The sequence below is a fragment of the Lemur catta genome, chromosome 17 (assembly GCF_020740605.2).
Source record: "Lemur catta isolate mLemCat1 chromosome 17, mLemCat1.pri, whole genome shotgun sequence".
Taxonomy (NCBI): Eukaryota; Metazoa; Chordata; class Mammalia; order Primates; family Lemuridae; genus Lemur; species Lemur catta.
Genome location: NC_059144.1, coordinates 15,553,653 through 15,563,508, shown reverse-complemented (window position 1 = coordinate 15,563,508; position 9,856 = coordinate 15,553,653).

The following is a 9,856-nucleotide window of genomic DNA, read 5'->3' as shown; positions in this document are numbered from 1 at the left end:
AAAATAACAATTATAATATTATTATTTTTTTAATCTTAAGGAGTTTGTAAGATTATACATCTGTGTGGAAGGGGTTTTCTGGTCCATAAAAGTCTGAAAGATGTTGCAATAAAATGATGCTGGGTTAAGCAAAGGATGCTTGGGGCTACACGGGAGAGGCCCCCGCAGGGCCAGGGAAGGGTCAGTAAAGAGTTCTTGGAAGAGATGATTTCTGTCTAAGCAGAGATCTGAAGGATTGGCCAGGGATTGGCCAGAGCAACAGTGGGAACATTCCAGGAAGAGCAACCAGCAGGTGCCTTTTGTTGGCTGGTGTGCATGACATAATTCACTGCAGGCTGGGCTGGCTGGTAGGCAGCCCAGCAACTCTCCCAGCAGGCAGCCCTCTTTGTCCACAGCTACTGGCCATCGAGCAGGAGGATTCAGCCCCGGAACCAATTCCTTCCTTCTGAGCTCTCCCCTGCAATGCCTCCCCCATTATTAACCTCTGGCTGCCTCCCCTTTTGGCCCAAGGGGACGACTGGTCACTCCCTGGGGTGAGGCAGCTGAGCAAAGCTGGTGTCTGCCAGAGGCCAGGCTGCCTGGCTGTCTAACTGGGAGGGGCTTGTATCCATTGGCTTCGCCCTGAATCACACTCAACCCCAGGCTACCCTCAACGGGCCCATTTGAGCACAGGGTCAGCAGGGCTGGAGCTGAAGGGCGGGGATCTGGCCTTGCTCATCTGCAGGCTGCAGGGCAGGTGACAGGAGGGGTTCCTGGGACCCTACGCACCCCAGCAGCCTTGAAGCCCCTCCTGCTCCGTTCTCTGGCCACTGTCTACTGCAGACCCAGGTCTCTCCTATTTTAGAAGTCACAGGGCCAAGGCCTGGGAGGAGGGGGAGCTTTTGTTGCCTGAAAGAGCACTGGCAAAACTAGAAAGAAAATCAATGAGTATCCCAGTGCCGGGATGGCAGTTACCCATTGGGTGGAGGGAGGGCACTGGGATCCAGGGGTTTCAGAGGTGCAGACAATGTTCCAGTTCATTCCCTGGGGGGTAGACCATAGGTGTTTGCTCTAAAAATATTCATTAAGCTACACATTTATATTTTCAAAATCTTGTATGTTTGTTATATTTCACAATAAAAAAAAAAGAAGCATCGGACTGGGAATAAAATGCCTAGGTTTTAGGAAGAGCCACTTATTTTACTGAGCCTTAACTAAGTGCCAGGCACTGTGCTAAGTGCTTAAGTGTTTTTGACTCACCCTTCTCACAACAACCCTATGGGGTAGGTGTGCATGTACTGTTATTACTCCATTCTACAGATGGAAACACTGAGGCCCAGAGAGACTAAGAAACTTACCTAAGGTCACACAGCTAGCAATCCTGTAGAGCCGGAATTCAAACTAAGGCCAGCGTGCCCCAAAGCACTTGACCACTACGACTCACTGCCCCCCGGGTCTGGAGGTGCCACTCTGACCTCACCTGCCTTCTGTCAGTAAAGACTGGCATGGCCATGGCACTTTGCACAGTTTGCCAGGTCACAGTTGGCAAGGTTTAGAGGCTATGTAGTACACTGGTTGAGAACACGGTCAGCCAGACATGGGTTCGAGTCTAGACTCAGTATTTATTACCCGCACACCCTAGGGCAAGTCTCTTCACCTCTGTTTCCTCTCCTGAACAATGAGAAAGGTATGGTGACTTCGTTGCCTGGGTAAGTACGGGAAATCTTATTTCATTTGTGTCTGGTATACAGTAGGTGCACAATAAATGGTCACCTCTAAACTAAAGCTGCTCCTCTCTGACTGCTCACAATAGGGTGTGAGATAGGCCAGGCAAGGTGTCACCGTCCCCATTTAACAGACGGGAAGGCTGGCTCAGTTGTCACGCACCCGCCCCGCTGAATTCTTAGGGTCCGGCCCAGAGGTGGCCGCGGGGCCTGCGCTCCCGCCCCGCTCAGGGATAGGGGGAGCCCGCCCGCCGCCGGGAGGCTTTTTGGCTCCAGCTGCGCGGGCGGCGGCACCGCAAATCCAGCGGCTGCACCTGGGCGAGGATCTGCCAGTACTCGGAGGGCACCGGCTTCGCCCCGGACTGCCGGGCGCCCCCTCGTGGCTAACCGCGCCAGGCCGGCCCTCGCCCTCCCCTCTGCCAACCCCACCCCTCTGGCACCCCGGGGTGGGAGGAGGCTCTGCCTCTGAAATGGCGCTGGGCCACCTTCCAGGTCCCCCCCTAGTTTTTAGAGGGGACTAGTCCTCTCTAATGCTCAGGTGGGTGAGCTCCCTGGCTCAGTCCCGGAGAACACCCTGCTCAGCATCCTTAGTGGAGGGGGAGGATAGGCAGGGACACCTGGGGGCACTCCCCCTGGTTTCAGGGTTCTGGGGGGTTCTGTGAGAAATCAGCTCCTAGGAAGTGGGAGTGGGACAGGTGCCCCCTTTCCCTGAAGGACTAAGCTCTGATCCACTCTCCCCACCTCCCTCCCACCCCTAACCTCCATCCCCCAGTAGGATGCCAGGACTGGGCACAGGGCAAAGCATTCGAGGCCTCCAGCCCTACAAGAACTGGCTTCTCTTTACTTCCGTGCCTGTCTCTCCATCCTCCTCTCCATTCTCTTAGAGGAGTCGCGCTATGTTGCCCGCTGGTCTTGAATGCCTGGGCTCAAACCTTCCTCCCGCCTCGGCCTCCCCAGTGAGTACCTAGATGACAGGCCTGAGCCACCACGTCAGGCTTCCATTCACCTCTTACACTCTCTTTACCCTCTGGGTCCTCTCTAAGCTGACCTTCCGTAGTTCTTCAAATGAGCCCAATTCCCTCCAGCCTCGGAGTCTGTGTGTGGGGCTCCCTGGCCTCGTCTTGCGTGTCCCGGCTCCCCGTCGTGTCCAGCCGTCCCTTTGGCTCAGCTGACCTCCACTTACTTTTCTGTTTTCTGCTTAGTGCTCACTTATTACTGACATGACTGATGAAATGTTTTGAAAATTCTTGGACTGTAGCTCTTCTGCAAGAAGTCTAGGATCAGCTTTCCAACTTCCTTCAGAAACCGTGTTGGAATTTTGATTGAGATTATACTGAATCTATAGATGAATCTGGAGTGAACTGACAACACATGTAAGTTTACTAATAATGACGTGATGTGAGTCACTGAGGATACAGAGACAAATTAGGCATAGCTCCTTCCCCCAAAGAGTTTATTTGTTTATGTTCTTCTTTTTCATTTCGTTTTATTTTGTGATACAAGACCTTACTGGGCCTATTTTACAGATAGGGGACTGAGGCCTGTGAGTTGAAGTTGTGACAGTGAGGAAGTGGTGGGGCCAAGACCCCCATGCACACCTGTTTGGCTCGAGAATCTGCCCATCGAGTCAGTTAGGTCCATAGGTTTGGTGCATGTGTGTCTCCGTGTGCTTGCAGGTGGGGTGTGTTTCCATGCACCCAGAGTGTAAAAGCATCTATGTTTAAAGATGAGTGTGCTGTGGGGTTGAGGGGGAGCGTGGGTGCGTCTGCTCTATTAAACGGTGACTTCTGGTTTTTGTTTTTTGTTTTAGACAGGGTCTTACTCTGTTGCCTGGGCTAGAGTGCCGTGGGGTCAGCCTAGCTCACAGCAACCTCAAACTCCTGGGCTCAAGCAATCCTCCTGCCTCAGCCTTCCAAGTAGCTGGGACTACAGGCGTGTGCCACCATGCCTGGCTAATTTTTTCTATTTTCAGTTGTCCAGCTAATTTCTTTCTATTTTTACTAGAGACAGGGATCTCACTCTTGCCGAGACTGGTCTGGAACTCCTAAGCGCAAATGATCCTCCCGCCTCAGCCTCTCAGAGCTCTAGGATTACAAGCATGAGCCACCACCATGCCCAGCCTAAACAGTGACTTCTATCTGTGTTGGTGTTGGAGTCCTTAGCTATGTGTGTACAGTGTTGGGGGAGGTTAGTGAGTATATTGGGGAGGGTATTTACGTGTATTGGGTAGAAAGTGTGTCTTGGGTAGAAAGTGTGTCTTGGGAGGACAAGAAAGGGATATTTCTGTTGTGTGTGTTTTTCCTTACGTAGGATTTTAATTTTATACTGTGTTGAAAGAACTCTTTTAAATTAAACAAAGATTTTTTTTACCATATATAACTCTAAAATTTTTTATCATGGTATAACTTATTATAAGTGCCCAAGTCTTAAGTGTACAACCAGATAAATGTTTACATAGGTAAAATTCACCCATGTAATCCCCGCCCAGGTGGAGCTATGAAACACACACAGCACCCCAGTAGGAGCTGCCTCCTGCCCCCTCTGAGTCAGCATCCCCAAAATAGCCACTGTTCTGGCCTTCATTACCCTAAGTTAGTTTTGCTTGTTCTTGAACATCATGAAATGACACAGTGCTTCTTTTGGGGGAGGTTAATAGCTAATATTGGACAAATTTTGCCTTATATGCTAAAATACTTTCCATATCTCACTGAATTTCTCATAGTAGCGAAAGAATTTCACTGTTCCCATTTCATGGATCAGGAGACTGGGGCTCAGAGCTCATCCCGGGTCCCTCAGAGCTACCTGATGCCGCAGCTCTGCTCCTTGCTCCCTAGACCACCCGTCTCCCTGTAGGTGATCTGCAGAGGAGGTGGCACTGCTGTCTGGGTGCAGGGAGAGCAGGAGACAGAGCCTGGGGCTCAGAGGTGGTTCTGGGTAGGATTAATTTTCTGCAGTGTTGGCTTCTCTGAATCTGTTGTGATGTTACAGCAAGTGTTACAGCGAGTGGTCTCAAGGACAAACCGAGCGGCACACGGAGAGTGGGAGAGTCAGAGAATCAAGGTTTATTTGCCAGCGGGCTCAGAGGGGGTCTTGTCACTAAATTCTGAGTCCCATCTACCCAATTTTTCCCATTTTTATTAAGTTGGGGTGATTTAAGGGGAGGGGTCTTCAGGTGACTAATGCCCGCCAGGTAATAGGTTAGTGTCTGCACCAGGTAATAGGTTTAGTGTCTGCACCAGGTAATAGGTTTAGTGTTATGTTGATGTGTCAGATGTTAGGTTAGTAATATGTTAATGTGCCAGGTGTTAGGTTAGTAATATGCTAATGTGGGTCTTCTGTGAGGGGTGGGGGTCTCAGGTGGCTGCTGTGTTAAGTAATAGATGGGGGTTTTCCTTATCAGTGAGGCCTTTGCAAGCCCCCTTGCTGGATCAGGGACTGCCACCAACAGCCCAACCACCACTGTGCTGTGGAGACACATCAGCTGTGAGGGGCAAGTCCTGGCTCCCAGCTTTATTTGCTGTGTGACTTTGGGCAAGTCGCCTCCCTCTTTGAACTTCAGTGTCCTCAACCGTTACAAGAAGATTAAAGTCTTTCTATATGGTTAAGGCAGTAACAGATGGAAAGCGTCACTGGATAAATTACTACTGATTTTTTTTTTTTTTTTGAGACAGGGTCTTGCTCTGTCACCACGGTTAGAGTGTAGTGGCGTCATCATAGCTCACTACAACCTCAGATTCCTGGGCTCAAGTGATCTTCTAGTCCTCAGCTGGGACTACAGGCATGTGCCACCACACCTGGCTAATTTTTCTATTTTTTGTAGAGATGGGGTCTCGCTCTTACTCAGGCTGCTCTCCTGGCCTCAGGCAGTCCTCCCACTTTGGCCTCCCAGAGTGCTAGCATTACAGGTGTGAGCCACTGTGCCTGGCCTGATATTATTTTTTAAAAGGTCGTTTTATTTTAAAATAAAATGCAAATATAGAAAGTCACATAAAACTAGCCTGGAACCTACCAGATTATTATGAGGTGAACCACCTATAATCACCAGCCAGACCAAGAAATCGAAGCCCCCCTAATGCCCCACCCAAACCACAGCCTGAGTTTTATAGTATTTTCTTGTGTTTCCTTGTTGTTTATCACACAAATGTATGGCTTTTAAATCTCCACTGATGACCCTTCCGTCCCTTTTGTTTCTTTACAGTTTATGTTTTGAAGAAGCCGGGGCCCTTGTTGTGAAGGTTTCGCACAGCCTGGATCCTCACTGCTGTTTTTCACACGTGCCCCCCTCTCTTCGGTTCCCTCCCTCTTCCTCCTGCTTGGATTTGGAGGAACATAGGTCTGAGTCGCAATCCTGAGTCCACCAATTCCTGTGTGACCTTGGACAAGTCACTGAACCTCTCTGAACCTCTTTCCTCAACTGGCAAATGGGAAGGTGACTTAGGTGATCCCTAAGCGAGGGCCTTCCAGCTTTCACAGTCCCCTCTCTCAAGCACCAGGCTCCTGACCCGTAGTTTCTTCTTAAAAACAACTTCACTGGGAGAGAAGATCCCTGGGTAAGAGTCAGAGAGACCTGGCCTCGGAATCCAGTTTCCCCTGGAACTGGCTGTGTGAACTTGGGGAAGTTACTTAACCTCCCTGAGTTCCTACTTCCTCGTCTATAGAATGCGGATCGTGTTACCCAACCGATGAAGCTGGGATGAGGCTTACATGAGATCATGTGCATAAAGCATTCAGTGCCTGACATCTAGTATGTGCTACATAAATGTTGACTGTTATTATTATTAGCTATTATTATTTATTTATTGACTGCTTTATTGCCTGCCTGCTCTGTGCCAGGCCCTGTGTCAAGTGTCTTAAGATGTACTAATTCCTTTAATTCCCACAACCATGCCATGAGGTAGCCCCACTTTACAGATGAGGAAACTGAGGCACAGAAAGCTTAAGTAACTTGCTGACAGTCGCACGGCTAGCAAGCCACAGAGCTAGGCCCTGCACCCAGGCTGTCTGGATCCAGAGCCAAGCTACGCTGCCTCAAAACCTACTACTCTCTGGAAGAATGTCTCCTTCCCTGCCCAAGTCCAGAGAGAATTCCAGTAGGGGCGAGGATGGGGCAGTGGCTGAATCCAGTGGGGTAAAGCCCCCCCTGCCCCCAACTGAGATGTGCTTAGTCTAAGGTGAGAAAATGCCCGGGGCATTCATTTGGGCACTAATTATTTCCTGCTCCCACCCCTTAACATTTTTACCTGCTGGAAACCTGCCAACGTGAAACTGGGAACAGCCTTCTTCAACGAGGACAGCGGAGGCGTCCCCGAGGCGGAGGCGTCCCCGAGGCGGAGTGGCCAGGGGCGTTGCCGTGTGTTTGCTACCCTGGATGTGCGGACATGTCAGGGGGGAGACGGTGGTTTTGTCCGTGTGGCTGGGCTGCGGGGCCTTCCCCGACGTCTGTCTCTGTGGAGACGCAGCGTCCGGGTGCACATCCCTCTTCTGCCACCCACTGGATGGGTGACCCCCGGGCAAATGCCTCACTTCTGTGTGTCTCCATTTCTCCATGTATATGAAACTGGGTTTGGTGGTAAGAACAGGGTTGCTCTGAAGGTTAAATGAGGTCATCCATGTAAAGTGGTTTGGAGAGAGCCGCACGACAGGTTTCCGAAGGGCCAAGGCTATTTGTGTCGGCCTCCCTGAGCTGCAGAGGAGCCCAGCCTGCCACAGTCAGAAAGGCTCTAAGTTCAGTTTCTCCAGTGGAGTGTTCAAAGCCCAGAGAAGGCTAGAGACTTGCCTCAGGGCACCCAGCATACTGAAGGCAGAAATGGGGCTACCCTGAGCCAGTCTTTCTTGTCCTCCTGGCACGGTGGGAAAGCCCTGTAGGGGTCAGGGACTGCAGCTGCCACCCCTCAGCGCTCTGTCCTCCCGCCTTCTGTCCTCCCGCCTTCCTAGCACCCAGCAGTGAGCCGCCTAGGCGCCAGAAGCTGCTACAGCAGGAAGGTGTGTGCTTTGGCAGCCAGCACTGTCTGGGCTGCCGGGCTTGGGGCTGGGTGGCTGCCTGGGGCAGGAATTCCCTGTGTCTGGGGAGGACCCGGCTTGGGAAGCCCAATCCCAGCCCCCAGCGGTGCGCCACCAGCTGCCAGGCCAGCCTGCCCCCGCCCCCTCCGCCCAGCCTGCGCTCAGCCTGGGCATTCTCAGAGGTCGCTGGAGGAGGAGTCTGCAGATTGCAAAGCTGCGACTTGCGTTTTTGTATCTGACGCCTTTCTTGTTGTAAGGCTACCCTCTCCCAGGACAAAAGTAATTCTTGCTATTTGTGCGGAATACAAGTAATGAAGAAAAGAAAACTGAACTGTGTCTTAACCCAGAAGTCCAGCAACTCACACACCAACAGGGCTTTACCAGCTACACATGTCCAGACATCTGCATACTCACACATGCACCTGGACACACACACGTGACACACGAACACTCATACACACATGCATGTAAGCGCACTCACACACACAAAATACTCAAGCGCATCCATACTCACACAAGTACATACGAGCACGCACACACACACACACACACACACACACAGTTACAGAGCACATGCTGCACATCAGCCACTGTTCCAAGCGCTCCACAAATGCTAACTCATTTCGTCCTCTTGACAGTGCTAAGACGCAGGTACCATTATTTCTCCCGTTTTGCAGATGAAGCACAAAGTGGTTGAGTAACTTGCCCAACACCCAGTTAGTGAGGCGGTGGACTAATGGGGAAGCCCCCAGATCTGCGGGCTTGATGAATGATGCGGCCTGGTGCTGTGTTTTAGTGGCATCGCAATGAATACCGCGCCCCCCACCCCCAGGCTTTTTCCCCTGTGCGGCTCTGTTTGGTTTGGCTGGAAAAATGGCATCTACGTTACACACTAACCGGGCCCTGGGGGCGGACTTGGATTTGAGTCCCGGCTCTATTGCAGACTGGCTGGCTTTACTCTGGGCTTGTTCCTTCACCTCTCTGGGGTTCAGTTTCTTCATCTGTAAAATGGGCAGCTATTGCACCTGCTCCGGAAGGCTGGCTGAGCCTGTGAGAGAAGCACTCGGCCCTGGGCCTAGCACATAGTAGTTGCCCATTAGACAGGGCCGTATCAACTGCCTGCTCTGAGACTGGATGCCAGGTGGCCTTAATATGCTGGGGTGTGGAAGGCAGAGAGAAGCCTCTAGGTCTGAGGTCTCCCGAGGCGGATGAGTATTTTTTCCTGGAATCCCTACCCTGTTGCCACATCCCTGTGCTTGGCCCCTGTGCGCTTCAGGTGGAAGCAGGAGCAGCAGCGATGGGAGAGGGGAGGGGAGCAGAGCCCAGAAAGTGGCAGGCGGAGCCTCCCTGTGGCTGGAAGGGGAGGGGGCTGTGGGGACGTCAGATGCCATCAGCTCCCAGGGGACCGTTAAAGTCAAAGTCGCTGTGCACCCAGGCGGGCCAGGGTACCTGCAGAGACCCCTTGCCTCCTCCACCACCTTCTGCCACCGCCTGGGCTGCCCGTCCTGGGTATGCGCCACCGAGGAGCCTGCTGCCTGGTCTCCCCGGCTCTCTTGTCCTTCTCCTTCTCTGTGTTTTTCTCTCCTTCTTCTCTGTTATTTCTTTTCTCCCTTTGTCTCTGCCTCTCTCTCCTCTATTTGTCTCTCCTGTGTTCTCTTTCTGTCCCCCCATAACTCTCTCTCTCTCTTTCTATTTTTCTTTCATTCCTTTTCTCTGTATCTCTTTTTTCCTGTCACCTTTCTGGTCACTCTTTTTTCTCTGTCTCTTTCATTCTCTGCCATCCAGTTCCCTGTATGTCTCACTCTCAATCCCAAAGTTGCAGCCACTTGGGGACAGGAGGGCTGGGCAGTATGCCTTGGGGAAGGTTGGCCCTGCCCTCCATGGGGATCTTCTGAGCCCACACAAGTGGGACTGGTGAAGAGGATGTCTGGCTGGAGAGGACTCCTGTCTGTCTCCTGGACTGAGGGGACAGAACCCTGGCTTTGAAGTGGCGGCCCCATCTCAACCCAGAGCTGGTCTGGATTAGCCACTGTCTGGGCATTTCTTCCTGTTGGCCAACCTGCTCAGTCCAGTGGGGCAGAGAGGAAGGCTGCAGGGCATCTGGACCAGAGCTGCATCAGGAGGTCTTTGCCAAGTGCCCAGGGGGTAGCATC